Here is an 18,230-nt window from a genome sequence, read left to right on the forward strand (position 1 = left end):
GAGAGCGGGGGGGGACAAGTCCATTGCCAGCTGTGCCCACATATCTATTCAGGGGACACCATCATAGGGCCTAATTACATCAGCCACACGATCAGAGGCTCGTTCACCAGCACATCTACCAATGTGATATATGGCATCATGTGCCAGCAATGCCCCTCTGCCATGTACATTGGTCAAACTGGACAGTCTCTACGTAAAAGAATAAATGGACACAAATCAGATGTCAAGAATTATAACATTCAAAAACCAGTCGGAGAACACTTCAATCTCTTTGGTCTCTCGATTACAGACCTAAAAGTTGCAATTCTTCAACAAAAAAACTTCAAAAACAGACTCCAATGAGAGTCTGCTGAATTGGAATTAATTTGCAAACTGGATACAATTAACTTAGGCTTGAATAGAGACTGGGAGTGGATGGGTCATTACACAAAATGAAACTATTTCCCCATGTTTATTCCCCCCCCCCTTCCTCAGATGTTCTTGTCAACTGCTGGAAATGGCCCACCTTGATTATCACTACAAAAGGCTCCCCCCCCATCCCCTGCTGGTAATAGCTCACCTTAAATGATCACTCTCATTACAGTGTGTATGGTAACACCCATTGTTTCATATTCTCTGTGTATATAAATCTCCCCACTGTATTTTCCACTGAATGCATCCGATGAAGCGAGCTGTAGCTCACGAAAGCTCAAATAAACTGGTTAGTCTTTAAGGTGCCACAAGCACTCCTTTTCTTTTTGCGAATACAGACTAACATGGCTGCTACTCTGAAACCTTTCATATGACAGAGGACCAAGCCCGGACTATAAAGCAGTCTATTGTTCATTTCCTGAAATAATTTCTTGAGACGCATCAATGGAAATTCTAAAAGTAAAATCTAGTGTAACTATAACTAACACTGAGCTTGATGTCCTGCAGAGCAAAATTGCTGCAGTCTAGGACAGATTAAGCAGTAGAAATAGTGAATGCTAGAGAGATTAAATATGTAACTTCATGTTATGCAACTTCAGTTTAGAAGAGAACTCTTCTCCAACTCCTTGGAGAAGACACTGTAAAATGCTCAGCACTCTCATGGCTCTTAATAAATGTTGTTACTGCTCTAATGGAGAAGCTGATGAACTAAATAACAGATTCACGTTAACCTACAAATCACTAGTATAATAGAAGGCTTAATGGTGCAGCAAACTATGCCTTTTCATTTAGCTAACTAGGCATTTTATTGATCCAAATGAACACTCCTATACAGAGCCCCAGCATGCTCATAGGTAGATGCAAGAGCAAACTCACACAAGAGAGACTGCACACTCATAAGCGCCAAGAAATGCCCAGTCATAGGAGCATGCAAGCAATTTCACACGTGAGCAAATGCTTCAGACAGTTTTATAACTAAATTTGTTAATTTTCAGAACAAGAAATGGGCTATAAAGTACTCTAGCATGAACATAAGTTGAATAGTATACCAATTTACTTCTTCACAATGTACAGGACAGAAACACAGAGATTCCCCCAATCCTGTTAAGGTGCAGTTGTACAATCCACCAATTATATTTGCTTTACTGTATAGACCAAAATAAGGGTTGTTCTCAACAAGTTACCTATACTTAATATAAGGCATTCTTCATGCGCTTAGACAACCTTGGGAGAGGTAAGATGCTATCTACCTTTTTTAGGAAATTCAGTCTTCCCATTTTAAACAGTAAAACTCTAAAAATATCCATTAAATCCATGATTCTTTACTATTCCCCGTTATTTCCTGTTGGGAAATGTATAATTTTAGCTCAATCAAGGCACAAGCTGCTGATTCTTCCATCTTTATCTGTGACTTCAAGAATGCAATCTGAAGCATCTTAAAGTGCTTACAAGACCTTTCAATATCTCTCTCTCAGATAACTGGAAAGTAGATAGTAGAAATTCTAGATTTATAAATAACCCCATATAACAATAATGTGTGCAGAAAACAAGATTCTCATAATAAAATATTAACTCAAAATTTTGATGGAAAATGCAGTTGCATACCTATAATTTTCATGCCCTCTCTGGAAGAGGTTTAATGCACTCTGGGACAAACATTGCTGGAAGAAGTTGCAGTTAAATTTGATGTTCAGGAGTAGATTTTAAAACCACATGTGAAAAATATTTTTAAATATCACAAATTTATAAGTTTTTGTGTATTATAAAATTCTAGTTATTTGTAAATAATCTCCTATAATGATGTGTGAAATGTCAATCTCTCTCTCTCTCTCTAGCTAGCTAGAAAGCAAATACACACAATTTTATTCCTGTGCAAGCAGAGAACTAAAGGCCAGATTTTCAAAGGTATTTAGGCACCTAAAGATGAAAATAGGCACCTAAAGACCTGTGAAATTCTGGCTCAACCTGGCTAAATTTGATAGGTAGCATAGTCTCCTTACCATTACTGTACACTGAACAGTTATTAACATGGTACCCTGATAGGTAGAGAGCCACAGTTATCCTCTCTATACAAACAACTATCACTGAAGGATAGATATAACTATCATCTTGCATTCAACAATCTTGTTCTCAGGAAACATGGATGCATAAAATTAGGTTTCTTTTACACATGAAAAGATTTACTAGGTCACTTAATGGTCAAGGAGTAGATTTTTATTGCTTTATAAGATACACAAAGATATATTACATTATTTTCTCTTCCTATTCCTTAGGAATTTGTATTGACTCATCAAACGCTTTGAACCAGAACTTTTCTACAAGAAGCTGAATAGACAAGACTCAACTGCACAGGTTAAAACTTTTACTATGTATTTGTTATATAACATTCATATTTGTATAATCTGTGATCATGTTCTCTACTCTAGAACTTTAGACAAAGCTGAAGGAGTTACATCTGAATTGCTCTAATTATCCATTATGTTATTGCAGTTCCAGAAGTCAGTGGCCAAGAGATAAAATAAGACGAGAGTGACCATATTTCTTAAAGTAAAAATGGAATCGCCCAGGGCACACCCGAGCCTCCCCACCCACTCCTATCCCCAACCCCATGCACAGGGCTCACCAGAGCTTCCCTTGCCATACTGCCTGCGGCTGACCTGCTGAGCCCCGTGCCACCTGCAGCAGGGGCTGGGGCTGACCACTCGAGCTCCACGCTGTCCAGGGAGTCAGCTCTGAAGGCAGTGCTGCCTGCCAGCAGAAAATTTCTCGGCTCCCCTGCACTGCCTTCAACTGATCCTGGGCAGCAGCTGCTGCTCTCCGCTCTGCCTTGCAGCCGGGGCAAATGCCCAGTTTGGGCAAAAAAAGTAGGGATGGCCAGGACAGAGCTGGAAAAGGGGACTGTTCCTGCCAAAACGGGATGTATGGTCACCCTAAGCAAAACCAATGGCAAGGAGAGGCACCAACTGCTTGCAAGTCCTCCTCCAATACCTGAGGAAAAGTGTGTGCAGGACAAGATTGTTTGGAACATCTAGTACATCATATAGCACCTAGTGTCATATATAGTAATTTGGATTTGCAAGATTTAAGGAGTTGCATGGAGATGTCCATAGTGGACTCCACTCTGGCTCTCTCCTGGGTTAGTTAACTTTTTTTAAAAAGGAGTACTTGTGGCACCTTAGAGACTTAAATTTGCAGGGTTTTAACAGTGTTTGGCACTTTAGATGAGGGCTGTAAGAAAAAGATGAGCCTTGCAGCAGTCTGAAAATTATAAGGATGGGCTCCTTCTAATCTCCTCCAATAAATCTTTTCACAGTCTGAAACTCTTGACTAAGCACACTTTAGCTCCAACTGCTCAGGGCTTCACCTCAGGACCTGTTAAACATACCGTGCCCAAGATAAACATAGTTATCTCACTGCATTCTGAATAGAGAGACAGTCTCTAATGTAGTCAGGCCCCATCCCTTGACCAGGTTCTTGAATTGGCATGAGAAGTGAACTGGGACTCAGGACAGGACAAAGAGCGCCATCCCCCCTAAGGAAAAAGGGTGCTGCATTCTCTACAAGTTGGAGGATTGTGTTATGTATGGAGTTGAAGGTGGAAAAGTTACCAAAGTCCAATCAGGAAGTGATGAACATGTGCATTATTGTAGCTAGAACCTTATTTGAGATGAAAACACAAGTTTCTTGGTAAACTGGAAGTGGAAGAAGGTATTTACCATCACTATTGCTACCTGGTTATCTAGGACTAGTGAAAATCCTAATAAGACAAAAAACTTTATGTTACTTTGATGTAAGCTCCTAAGTGTGTCTCCCTTCCCATCAGTACTACTTTAGTTTAGATTCAGTTTGAGATAGCTGTTCTTCATCCAGATACTGACCTCTTGCAGAGACTATGATGACATTGATCACATCTACTGAGAAGATATAAGACCGGGTGCCAGTATATGGTCAACAAGGGAGCCTTTGCATCTCACAAATCTTTTCAAGGAGTCTCAGACTCTGAAGTAGAGGCAGTAGAGCATTGAACAAAGTATAATTATAGAATAGCAACAAAATTGGTAAAAATTAATTTATCTGATAATACCTCTCAGAATATCTACCTTTCACAGGATTAAGGTCAAGGGCCTCATGTACTCCATGGTGTGCTGACCCTAAAATCTGGTACAGTAGACTAGTAATTCTGTGGGAGTTTTATTTACCTTCACAATTGAAGTTTGCATTCATTTCCCTATTAAAACCACTAAAATCAGCACAGTAGTCCCCATTTTATTTTATGATGACCAACGTTCAGCTTTCAATATGCTGCAATTTTTGCATTGACAATATAAGTTAATTGTAGAAATGGTCAAAGGGGAGACAGGAGATTTTGGAAGTGGGTAAAGAACAGAGGGATGAGACAATTTGAAATAATAGCGGGGTGTTTTTGCTAAAAATGATTTCAAGTGAGAATGTGGGCATGCAAATTGTCACCTTTATAGTTCAGCATTAACACATAAATGAATGGTAGGTTAAGAACAACAACAAAAATAGATTCTGAAGCTCAATTTTGCAGCAGAATGAATTCTGTGACAACAGAACACATAGCGTACTTATCGTAGCATTTGTGACAGGTCTCCATTTTGTTTTACATTCTATACAACAATTTGAACTAAACTAGTTTTGTTTCTGTTCTAGTATGTGAGGACTGTCATATTTTCTTCCACTCTGCACCTGTTGAATTTACATGCAATTAACTCCTGCCATTTGAATAGCCATTTCGAAAAAAGCTGAAGCCACCCAGTTTTGCCTTTAAGAGGATGTAAGACACAGTAGTGGGCAATATTTTAGGAAGAGTAACTACAGAATCAGAGGAGTTATACAATGTAAAACCAGTATGAAATCAGACTTAGTAATATAGGTAGCATTGCTTGGTGAGATGATGTAGTTGAAATTGCTTGCAAAAAGTGCATAATACCAGCCAACTATCCACAGATATAAGTGTCTGAACTGACAGCAGTTTTATATCTGAGTTTCTGTTAGTTAGAATTTGTGTCTCATTTGCTGAAGGTTCATACAGATCCCTTAAAGTCCACATCCCTTACTGTCCCAGGATGTTATTTCATCTCTCTGGTTCACAATTTTAATAATAATTAAAAAAAACTAAACCACAGAGGGGATCCTTTGTTGACTATTTTGAATTCCTGATGTAATATTTCTATAGTATGGCATCATATGGAGTTTTAATGTCAGTGAACCTCTTTAGAAAATGCCTAGCTCTTCCTACTCAAGCTGGAGGTAAAAGTGGCTCAACCTAAAGGCATTTCAACTTGGTAATCTTACTAAGCAGTCCACCCTTCTCTACGGAGTTCAAGAACATTAATCACTAGTCTATACAGGAATCCTGCACACAAATGAGGAAATATAAATTGTCGCACAGGCTCAAAATACTTCATGTTAGGTTTATAGCTTTCTGTTAAAAGTATGATTTACCACACTATACGAATCACTAGATAGTCTTAAATTCTTACCACAGCTCCAAGCAACTAGCATGTGGAACATGCTAAATATTTAGTGCAACTGCAGCACTACCATAATTTATACCGGCCAGTAGATTTTGGGACCAGGATGAGGTGTGTCATTCTAATGGTCAGGGAGAAGGGAGTTCCTAAGAAGTGGACATGCCTTCAGTGCAGAGAGCGTAGTGGAACCCAGACAACAGGTGAGGTTCAGCTGGCGATGAAGAGAGATCTGAGACATATTTTAGAAATGAATGATTACATCAATGTATTTTGAAGGTATATCTGTCACCAAGCATTAAAAGGACTCACTTTTTTCCACAATATTTGAAAACCAATCTGTCTGCAAGTCTACATTATAAATCCAACAAAGGTAGTATTGTTTTTTTTAAAAGCCAATGCAATGTGACAATGGAGTTGGGTGACGGTTTTAAACCTCATGAGAACTAAGTCTCCAGTTAAGAGCTGGTGGTTCCAAACAGGTTTCTAGCAGATATTTGAGTATGAGAAATTCTTTCACAAGTTAAGCATAACTATACACACTTTAGACAAATGGAATTACAGTAGGTAAGTACAGTTGAATGTTCCACAAATAGGTCTTGATGCTGCAAACACTTACATGAATGCTTAATTTTACTCTTGTAGCTCTTACAAATAATGGCACACCTGATTTGCCACACCTATAATGTTTATTAACAATCAATCATGGGTTCTTTCCCAAAACCGGCTCTATACAAGCTTCCCTTAGAAACTCCTCTCTTTCTTTCTGGGATTGAAGTGACTGGCAGCAGAGTAGTATAGATTCAGTTATAACCTTACAAAGAAACCAAATAATTGTACTATCTATAATCATTCAACAGAATCCTTCAAATACAGTTATTTAAAGATATTAATGTGATATAGAATGGCAGCATTCCTTTGGCTCCTGTAACATTTCTAGTAGGAAACCCAAAGCAGACATTTATTCATAAACAAGGATAAGTTTTGCTGATTAACAATAGAACGCACATAAGTTATTAAACAATATAAATGGTACACAAGCCTGAGTAAACTAACAAACACAGAGAGTATCATTCCTTTTAAATCAGAATCAGTATATGTTTTTAAAATATGGTCATGTTTGATGTAAGTGCAGAGCCCAGTTCTACACCCTTTATTCACAAGTTGTACTTGTGCCAGCAATCCCCCTGAATTCAGTGAGTCTACTTATGTGTAAGTCGAGGTTGCAGAATCAGACATTACTGTTCTGGTTTTGTAATTGTCATGTATTTTAACGCATTAATTATTAGATTATCCGTATGTTATGAAAACAAATAATAAAGACATCAGCATTCTTGCATATTTAACAAGTAACTGTTTAATTTGTTTTTAAAATGGTACTGATCAACAGTGCTTCCAGGTGGTCTAGCAGCTTTCTAGAAGTAACATTACTGCTAACAAACATTTAGGATGCATCTTCATATATCTATTACCATTCAGCCCAGCCTCAAAGATCAGACCTTTGTGGGTTTTTCCAAATACTAAATCAGTAAATTGGAGATACCCACTGTTGAATAGTTTGGAGAGGGGTCAAGGGATTCAAAAGGAACACATCAGCTCCCACATAGACATTTTTAGTCTAAATCATAAAAGTTTTAACATTTATAATTAAATATGTACGTAGTACTAACTGAAGTCATACTTATAAGATGCTGCCATAATTTAGGTATGCTATGTTTAATTAGTTGCTGAAAGATTTTAGTATGTAACTGAATGCTAGTAAGAAAAAAAAAGTATAAATTAGAGGCATTTTAACAGTACTTCTGAGTGTACTTGACCTTAAACAGACAAATCCTTAACAGGAAAAAAAAATAGTGTCTTACATTTTGTATTTTTAATAAGAAACTATAAAGGTGGCCAGTAAGAGACAAACAGCAGCTAGTACCATTTCAAGATTTGATGTCTTGTAAAGATGAGCATATCACATGATTCATGCATGCATTTTAACTGGTTGCATGAGTGCAGCTGTGTGCAGGGATATCCATGAATGTGCATTAAAAAATCGTAAGCCGCATGAATTGTGACCTGAGTATGCATGACAAATAGCAACCTACACTTACATAGTGCATGAGACAGCCTGTGAACATGCATGTGTGAAGACAAATAACTTGATGGGTGTTGAATTTTAATATAGTAATTGCTTACATGGAAGAGTAATATCAAAATATTTAGATATTTTAACGGTCTTATTCATAGTTTTTCAGATGTAGTAGATATAAGAAAAATCATTGTTCCATTTCAAATTACATTACCATATTGAAAAATCTTGTAGTAAGAGCTGAAGTTTAACATACATGAGTTCTACATATTATAATTCTGTCTATATACTAGACCAGAAGAAAAAGATTAAGTGTTTTACAGTAAAACAAAATGTCTGTATTTCCCAGGTCTATTTATTTTGTATTGTCTTTTTTTATATTCCAGAAATGGCGGCTTAATCTGAGAAAGGCTACTAGCCCCTTGTTGCAGATCACCTATAAACTTTTTCCATAAAAGAATATATCAATCTCTTTTGAAACAATAGGTTATCAGGGGCTTCCTCTTTTTCTAAAATTCTGCAAGAATACACCTTGATGCTATCAGAATTTTGTATTATCCAATGGATCTCTCTTTCTCTGAATGCCCCAAAAACACAATCAAAGGATCCACTGGTAATTTCATTTTTGTTTTATCTATTATAAGAGTTCAAATTCTTGACCAACATATCTGTACTCTGGAGTATTTCAACCAAATATGGATAAAAGTATCTTTCATTCCACATTCAATTCAGCTGTCAACCAATGCATCTTTGTAGATTTTCCTTAAATGAGAGTATCACTACCCACCGAATAAACATTTCTTTTACTGTAAACACATATGGAGGAGAAAATTATCTTATGCCAAATAAATGGTCAGTGCTCTAAAATAATTTATCTAAATCCTTTCCTCTTTTATTCACATTTGTCTTCTATACCAAGTTTGAGTTTCAGAATATAGTTTCAAAGTGTTAACTTTGGACCCTTTAGAATTACTCATTAGCTTTTCAGTAATAATTAAATAAGCAAGTGGTCTTTTGAAGTCTCCCATTTCTCAGAGGGTTGAAATATAGTATTTAACTGTATATAATTAAGTATTAGAACCTTATCTATACTGAAAGTTTTTTGTAATGTTTCCAGCTATTATTAACTATCTCTAATGTAGTGTTGTGTCCTTTCAGGGGAAAGGAAATATTCATTTCATATCCCACCCTTTCCATCTGATCTGTTCATACCTTTTCCTGTCTCTGTGCCCTTCACCACAACACATGGAACCCAGACTCTCTTTCCCTCTAGTCTCCTGACTGGTCCCCTTTTCTCTTCAGGCAGCTGCTGTCTGCCTTGTGGCTCCTGTTCCTGAAGGCAGCTCCTGCTTCATTTTCTCTTCCTCTTGTAGCTTCCACCCTTAGTGGAGGCAAATAGAATGGGTTCTCTTACTAGTGTCCAGGCTCTTCATTATAAAGAATGTAACCTGTAAAAGCAGCTGAAAACAAGGAAGAGAAGTACCATGTAACTCACTTGCTCTCTGCAGACAAATATAAAGTCCATGGACCACACAGTTTGAGAAACTATGTGTTAGGGAGACTAAGGATTGCTAGTCAATATAAATTGATAACTACTCTTGAATTACAAATACCATTCATAAATTACTAAAATTTATGTCTAATGACATGAAGATTGGTCTCACAGGATTTATTCTCCATTCAATAAAAATACCAAAACTACTACAAATGTGTGTGTTGTTGCCTTTTCAGGAAGCTACAGTTGTCAAGACATGCACATTCTTCCAAGCAACCACAAGACTTATTGTCTACATCTTTGTCTTTCACCCAGCAGTCATTCGCTGTCATCCCTTCTTGCTGTTACTTTAAACTGTTTGGGGAAGAGACTATGTCTTTGTTTTGGAAAGCGCTATGCAAATCTATAGCCCTGCAGATCCAAATATCACTGAAGTCAACAAAGACTCACGTTGACTTCAGTTGGCTTTGGATCAGGACCTACATAAGTAATAAGTAACTGTTACCTTCACTTCAGCAAATCTTTCATGAAGGATATGACTTCTGATGCATGTTTTACAGTTACTTTAATATTGCTGGTATTTTATTGCATAATTACTGATGTATTAGTATTAGAGTGCCTAGAGCCTTCAATAGGAGTCTATTATATTAAATCTAAGTACATAAATAAAATAAATTAAGTGCCAAATAGAAGTGTTGTATAATGAATGTAGGGATTGCAACTAGAAGTCAAATTTTAAATGCAAACATACTGAATCAACAGATTAGACTCACTAGTGAAAATGACAATCTTATCACGAGAATAACTAAATAGTCCATCTAAGTACTTAGTTTTCTCTAGCGGTGCTACTAGGGCCCAGAAAGCATCTTCTTCACACATGTTCATCAGTAGCATCGCAACAATGTAGGATATACATAAAAAGAACAGATAAGCAGTTGCCAAATAATAGAAGTGGCAAAACCAAAAAGTTAAATGAACATTAACTTGCATTTTCACTATCAAATCTTTTACACAAATAATTTTTCACTTACTTTCCTAATATAGGTTCCTACTGTTTAAAACACAATCACACATGAGTGATTATACTTATACAACTCTGCCCCCTTCTGTTCTACTTAGTACCGATGAAGTGAGCTGTAGCTCACGAAAGCTTATGCTCAAATAAATTGGTTAGTCTCTAAGGTGCCACAAGTCCTCCTTTTCTTTTTGCGAATATAGACTAACACGGCTGCTACTCTGAAACCTATTATAAGAAAGGTGAGCAAGTAGTAAGCTTAGCTTACATATCATATAGACTTGCTGTTAAAGGTCATAAAGATTTCTTCCGCAACTCACCTCCAAGTTCTCTGCATCCCTCCATAGGAGTTTAAGGCCCATCCTACTTCTTTTTTCATACCTTCTAAGCCTCATATTTACAAGTATTATTATAAATGACGAAGTAGTTATAGTGAGGCAGCCACAATCAACTCACGTTGACTGTAATCTATTTGAGAATTGTATTTTGCATATGCTGATAGGACCCTCAAAAGCTTTGCCTGACTTTCTCTGGCCTTTTACCCAAGAAGGGTAGGAAAGGGTCTTTCTAAATGCAAGAGAAATATAGAATTATATCTTTAAGCATGAGAAGCAAACTATAACTCACTAAAAATTTATTATTTTCTATTTTGTTAGCAGCACACCTTTAACAGAAACCCCCTCAATGATGTTTTATTTTACAGTTGTGAAATTACTTATTTACTATTAAGGCTACGTTTTAGTCATGGGTATTTTTAGTAAAAGTCCTGGACAGGTCATGGGCAATAAACAAAAAGTCACAGCCCATGACCTATCCATGGCTTTTACTACATACCCCTATCTAAAACTTGGGCCGGGGACCGTGGGTGCTTGGGGGCGGTGGCCCAGGACCTTCACTGGTGCTGGGGGGCTGCAGTTGGTGGAGCTGGCAGGCTCGCTACCCGGCTCTGACCGGCATGTCCCTGTAGTTCCTAGGGGGAGTGGCAGCCAGGAGGCTCCGTTTGCTGCTCCCGCCACAAGTGCCGCTCCGCAGCTCTGATTGGCCAGGAACCGCAGACCTGAATGGCCAGGAACTGCAGCCAATTGGAGCTGCAGGGGCAGCACAAGCAGGTGTGGGCAGTGCACAGAGCCCTCAGGCACTCCGCCTAGGAGTTGCAGGGACATGCCAGTCAGAGCCAGAGAGCCCCCCCAGGTAAGCGCCGCCACGCACTCCTGCCCCACACCTGAGCTCCCTCCCCACACACCCAAACCGCTGCTGCTGGCCTAGGGGCTACCCGGCTCGGGCAGCCCCTAAGCCAGCACCAGCCACTACAGAAGTCATGGAAAGTCACAGAATCCGTGACTTCCGTGACAGACATGCTGCCTTATTTACTGTTAATTGTCTAACTTTCTTTATGTTACCACAAGGATTATTTAGGTAATAAGACAAAACACAAACAAAGCTCTAGACCCTTAAACAATTTTTTTCCTACTGTTTGGTAAGAAAAAGATCAGGATTCTCATTACACTTGGTGCAATGGAAACATTTGCTTACCCCAGCACTATATTGATCATTTCCCAGGTCTTCTCCTTTAAGGTGTGTTAATTTAGATTTCATAGACCCCCTTATTAAACTCTAGATGCATTACATACACTAAAAGCACAAATTTTAATGTAATATGGGAAGCACTAAGTAAGAAACCTTACCAAAAAAATTAAAGACTTCCCCTCCACAGCCAAAGTCTTCCTCCTGGCCTCCATCATAACCTCTCCCCACTTACTCATCCCATAAAATAACTTGTGCAAAACAGCAAGTCTTGTCTCATGCTCTGCAGGTCAACAGAACTGGGCTCTAGCAAACTGAGGTAGGAAGAGATTTCTTTGTTGGAGTTCTGTGACGAGCATTGCCTAGGCCAACTGGCAATACAGATAGGCCAGCTACTTTAAGCGTATTAAAGAAAGTTTGCCTAATTGAACAGTAGTAATAGAAAAAAACCTATTTAAACTTAAGTAAACTATTGGGGAACAAGGAGAAACTACTGCTATTCAAGTGTTCAGTACTATCTCACCTATTCCATTCACTGCACAAATATAAACAGCACTTAAGATCTTATTATTGAGCAATTCTTCATGCCCCTATCTTAACTAGTCAAGTATCAACCACCTCATTTTACAAAGAAAGTAACTGAATGGTCACAGAAAGCCATGGCTAACAAAACCAAGAATAAATCCCAGTGTTCTCCATACTTCTTGTCAGAAAGAACTGTCAAATCGGTGTGTCACTTACTACTGATCTAATCACTAGACAACACTCACCATCCCAAAGCTGAGAATAGAACCCTAAAGTCTCAATTCACAGCATTCTACTGCTGTCCAGCAAGGAGTTGTAACTGGCAAAGTGGCTTCTCCACATAGCTGCAAAGAGTTCTTAATGCAGCTCAATTAAGAGCAACCTGGACTAGAGAACAGAAGATCCAACATTCAAATAACCCATATAGGAATTTATTATTATACATGGTAGAAAAAAGATGAATTCTTGGGGTTATCTTTTAAAAAAAATGGATTTAATTTCAGACAATGAGAAAATATCCTTAAAAAGAATATTTACAGTGAAAAGACATTATCTATAAATAATAGTATAACGCACAACATACGTATGTTCTACATTTCAGTCATTTTTCCTCCCATGCATATGGAACATGCCATATGTTGGAAAATTTGAAGATTAAGAAGCGTTGTAAAGGCTTTAGAAAAGATGGCCCTGATTTCCCTGAAGACAGGGAAGTTTCAGTCTCATTGGAAATAGGAAAAATCAGTCATCTTTATTAAAGACATTCTTCCTCCCCAGTGAGGTAGTGGCCATTTTTACTAAAGGCATAAGTAGCTTCAAATCCCTGTGTGTGTGTGTGTGTATACACACATTATACACACACACTGTTAACTGAATCAGAAGCAACAAGCTGTGCCCAATCAAGCCCATGTTCATGAATGACCATATCACTATCATCACCCCTTCTGCTTCTTATTATTTGTTAAACCCACTTGTGTCTTTTCTTAATATTAGATTGTAAGCACTTCAGGACAGGAAACATCTATTTGACAAGAGATAGCTGCGATAAATGAAAGGAACAAGTAAGGCAAATGGTTTGGTTTTTTTCAATAATAAATTGCTTTGTACTAGTAAGATTGATAAATTCACTGTACTTCAAGTTTAGCAAGTGTTACGATGGTACCTTGTTCATAAAATGTGGATTAGCTTCATTCCAATTGTCAAGTAATTTGCACTATATTTTCAGTTTGTAAAAAGTGATTTTTGGATAACTGGGAAAAATAATTTGATTACAAGGGATACATAAAAGTACTGGGTAATGGCTGGAAATCCATTTTTTACATTTTGTTTTATAGTACCCTATTTACTACTTTCCCATTCACAAGTGATTTTCCACTTGATAACACATCTCTCTACACATCATACCTTAAAGACAGTGAGGCCCTGCTGAAAATTACAAGGATGATTTAAAGCAAAATGTGGTCCTGTGTATAGCATGTTACGTGGAAATAAACAATTAATATTTGTTTTTCTACACTGCACAAGAAGGTGATATGGTATATAAAAATATGAAGTAAGTAGTTTAAGAGGTCTAGAATGTGATGATTCAATTAATCTAAACAACTACTAAGCAGTGGCTTTGAAAGGAAAGATAAACAATAAAAGCAAAAGCGGTGCAAAATGCCTATTTAAGCTAACGTGCCTCATCTGTGTGTCACTGAATACTACGGTCAAGCTATTGATAGGCACTCCAAGTAGGGAGCCAACACTGCCTCAAAATTTCCAGCCTTGCTGTCTGAAGTTTTCCTTATCTCAGCATTTCCTCTATTGAAATCTTTACACGTGCACTGATCACTTCATAATAATAATAAAAATAATTGCAAGAGTGGATATTTTAAGCCTGTTACTTTCTAAATTTCAGATGAAAATACAAGAGCCAGATTACTCACTCTCTCTCCGAAAAGCAGGACCATACTCATCCCACTCACCTTCACTGACTCCCTACTTATTATCTCTTATTCAAATCCAAATGGCCCTTTTATGGAATAGTTGTAGTGGTGGTGCAAGGGTCCCGATCCTGAACATCTACGTTGCAATTAAACAGCTCTCTTAGCCTGAGCTCCTTAGCCTGAGTCAGCTAGCATGGGCCAGCTGTGGGTGTCTGTTGCAGTGTAGACACGTCCTAGTTTTCAAAAACCTTTTGTGGACTATTGCCACGCTACTTATGACCTCACACCTTCTTATTTCTTCACTCCTCTACGTCTCCTGAGTTCTACTACTACTATTCCACAATAGGGGAGAACAACACTTTGAAAGAAAAGGGGCAAAGTAATTTGTGCTATCTAATGCATCCCTCTGAGCTGCCACTTTTCCCATTTTGGCATCCTATCTGGAACGCCTTCTCTCTTTTCCAAGCACTGAGATTTCTTTTCTTCATCCTGCTCTCTCCTTAAAGTCCTCTTACTCATTACAAAATTTTCCCTGGCCACATTACCTTTCATTCACCTTTCAGCATAATTAGCCTCTGGTGTTAAAGCATTTATTTGCAAATCTGAGGGTGACACATTAACTTTCCCTTTATATTTCCTTTCAATTTGAATGTTCACCCCCAATTCAGTCTGCCTGAGGCCTGGTCTACACTACAGTGTTAGGTTGATGGAAGGCAGCTTATGTCAATCTAATTATGTCAGTGTCTATACTATAGCCTTGCTCCCATTGATGTAAGTGCCTTACTACACCGACATAATAACTCCACCTGCACAAGATGTGTAGGGCTTATGCAGGTGTCAGGGCTGGCCTTAAGCAGGGGCGAACTGGGTGGAGGCTGGGGGCGCCATTATAAATGGGACGCCTCCGGAACAGGGGTGCCCCTCCCCCTGCTGCCATCTACAGCCCTGAGAATCCTGCCCACTGCCTTGGAGCCACCCCTGGCCATTTGCTCCTAGGAGCTTCCAGTCTGCTGGGGTAGGGGCACCACTGATGTCAGGGTGTCCCCTGCCCCCACCGCCCATGTACCCCATCTCTGCAGAGCAGGGTGTGAGTGTATGTGTAGACAGGGCTCACCAAAAGTGGGACGGAGTTGTTGGCGGCTGCTGTTGTGTCTGAAGGAGCCAGAGAGCCTGTAGGAGCCAGGAGTGGGGGGGGAAGGAGAGGGGGCAAAATACAAGTTCACCCAGGGTGCCATTTTCCCTAAGCCCAGCCCTGGTATGTGTAGTTAGGAGGAGGCAACCTCCATATAGACACTTTGTTACTTACATTGGTTGTCATTCTTGTCAATTTCACAGCTCTGCACTGGAGCCCTGAAAATGACAAGAAAGGTTAATAGGCTCCCTGCTCTGAACTCCCCCAACCCTGAGAGCCAGGAGCAAGATGGCAGCAGGGAACCTGGGCAGCAGCCAGGCTCCCAGTGGGAAGCTCCACCAGGAGGTGAGAAGCCACACTGCCCCTGTTAAGTTGGTACAAATACTCCTGGTGGAGACATGCTCCACCGACAGGAGGCCAGTGTGGACCTGAAAAACTGCAGTAATTACAGTGTCAGAGTAACAGCTGTGTTAGTCTGTATTCACAAAAAGAAAAGGAGTACTTGTGGCACCTTAGAGACTAACCAATTTATTTGAGCATAAACTTTCGTGAGCTACAGCTCACTTCATCGGATGCACACTGTGGAAAATACAGATGTTTTTATACACAGAGACCATGAAAAAATGGGTATTTATCACTACAAAATGTTTTCTCTCCCCCCACCCCACTCTCCTGCTGGTAATAGCTTATCTAAAGTGATCACTCTCCTTACAATGTGTATGATAATCAGGGTGGGCCATTTCCAGCACAAATCCAGGGTTTAACAAGAACGTCTGAGGAACAGGGGGGGGGGGGAATAAACAAGAGGAAATAGGTTACTTTTTATAAAGTAATTACGGTGGTGGCTGTAACTCAACTTAAGTTTGTAGTGTAGACATGAGAATCAGTGCGCCAGCCTCAAAGGCATTATCCATTTATCCTCCCTCCCTGGAGGACACCGTGATATTTGTATGAAGCAGCTTTATTACAAATTTCCTCCCTACATTACGTATGTCGCTAAAGGGCTGGGTCGGTGCGCTAACCAGATGGGGGAAAAGCTTTGCACGACTGGCAGGGAGCAGCCTGCGGCCTGCCTAACCCGGGGGTGAGCTCATCGCCGCTCCAGGGCTCTTTGGGGGTTTCCTCCAGCGCCTGCGGTTCCAGGGGAGCCTCCCGCAGCTGAGCCGAAACCCGCGGCGCCAGGAGGCGGCGCCACCCCAAAGGCTGCCCGAGACACAGGAAGCGGGCCCCCAGCCGCGCTGCAGTCGCTCGGTCGCGACCTGTCGAGAGCCCGGCTGGGGTCTCCTGAGGGCCGGGGACTGGCGATGCTGAGGCGGGCGCACACTCCGCCCGCGCCCCACCCCTCACAGCGGCCCGAGCAGGAGCCAGAGGCGCCCACCGCCGCCGGGAGCCGGCTCCGCCCTGACCCCCCGGCCGCGGCTCCCTCGCCAGTGGGGCTCGAGGGCGGCCGGGGCGAGCCCGGCAGCCGGGGCGGTACCTGCAGTGAGGGGGCGCGCGGCTGCCGCCCCGCCGTCCCCGAATCCGTCGAACTCCCCCGGGGGCGGGGCGGCCGTTACCTGGCGCGAGCCCCATTCGAGCCCGCTGCCGCCCCCGACGACAGGCGCTGAGCCCATGTGACGGGCACCGGCGAGTGGGCGCGTTCTAGGCTCTGAGCACCAGGGGGAGCCCGCCGAACTGCCCGGGCAAGGGGGCGGCTCGCCCCGCACAGAGCCCCCGGGCCGGGGCACCCTGCGGTGCCTGCTGCCCCCCCCCCCGCCAGGGCCCGGTGGGGTCTTGGTTAGAGCCGGCGTGTGTGTTGGGGGGCAGCTCGTTCCTTGGTACGCTGCACACCGAGATCTGGCGCCTGCGACTGATTTGGTTTTTGGCTTCTGGGGGAGCTTCAAGGGTTTGGTTGTTGCCTACAGAGCCGGGGTGGGCAAACTTTTTGGCCAGAGGGCCACATCTGGGTATGGAAATGGTTTGACGGGCCATGAATGCTCACAAAATTGGGACTGAGGTGCAGGAGGGGGTGAGGGCTGGGGGTGCAGGCTCTGGGGTGGGGCCAGAAATGAGGAGTTCAGGGTGCGGAAGGGGGTTCCGGGCTGGGGCCAGGGGGTTGAGGTGCAGGTGGGGTTGAGGGGCCGGGGCGGGAGGGAAGGGGTGAGGGCTCCAGCTGGGGGAGTGGGCTCTGGGGTGGGGCTGGGGATGAGGCGTTTGGGGTGCAGGAGGGTGTTCCAGGCTCGGATCAAGGGGTTTGGAGGGGGATCAGGGTTGGGGAAGGGGGGGTCGGGGTGCAGGCTCTGGGCGGCGCTAATCTCAAGCAGTTCCCGGGAGCAGCGGCATGTCTCCCCTCTGACTCCTACACAGAGGCGCAGCTCTGTGCACTGCCCCGTCCGCAAGTGCTGCCCCCACAGCTCCCATTGACCGTGATTCCCAGCCAATGGGAGCTGCATGGGTGGCACTTGGGGCGGGAGCAGGGTGCATAGGAGCCGGAGCTGCAGCATGCATGCATGGAGTGGCCCCCAAGCCTGCTCCCCAGGTGGAGCGCAGGAGTGGGGCAAGCGCTAGATCCTGCTCTACGGCTGGCACTCAAGGGCCAGATTAAATCGGTTGGCAGGCCAGATGTGGCCCGCAGGCCATAGTTTGCCC

The 18,230-nt window shown here is 41.7% G+C and overlaps 1 long non-coding RNA gene across 2 annotated transcripts in view; it reads right to left on the reverse strand.

Annotated features, from left to right (window-relative positions):
• The window catches only part of LOC140913835 (uncharacterized), a 119,919-nt gene extending 102,698 nt beyond the window's left edge, over window positions 1-17,221 (reverse strand). For both annotated transcript variants that reach the window (XR_012159669.2, XR_012159670.2), the window contains exons 1-2: window positions 17,080-17,221; window positions 15,777-15,820 (exon numbers count right to left, since the gene is read on the reverse strand). This is a non-coding gene — a long non-coding RNA (uncharacterized LOC140913835). The remainder of the gene's footprint in view (window positions 1-15,776; window positions 15,821-17,079) is intronic.
• Between the last annotated feature and the right edge of the window lie 1,009 nt (window positions 17,222-18,230).

The sequence above is a fragment of the Lepidochelys kempii genome, chromosome 6 (genome assembly GCF_965140285.1).
Source record: "Lepidochelys kempii isolate rLepKem1 chromosome 6, rLepKem1.hap1, whole genome shotgun sequence".
In the NCBI taxonomy this organism is placed as follows: Eukaryota; Metazoa; Chordata; order Testudines; family Cheloniidae; genus Lepidochelys; species Lepidochelys kempii.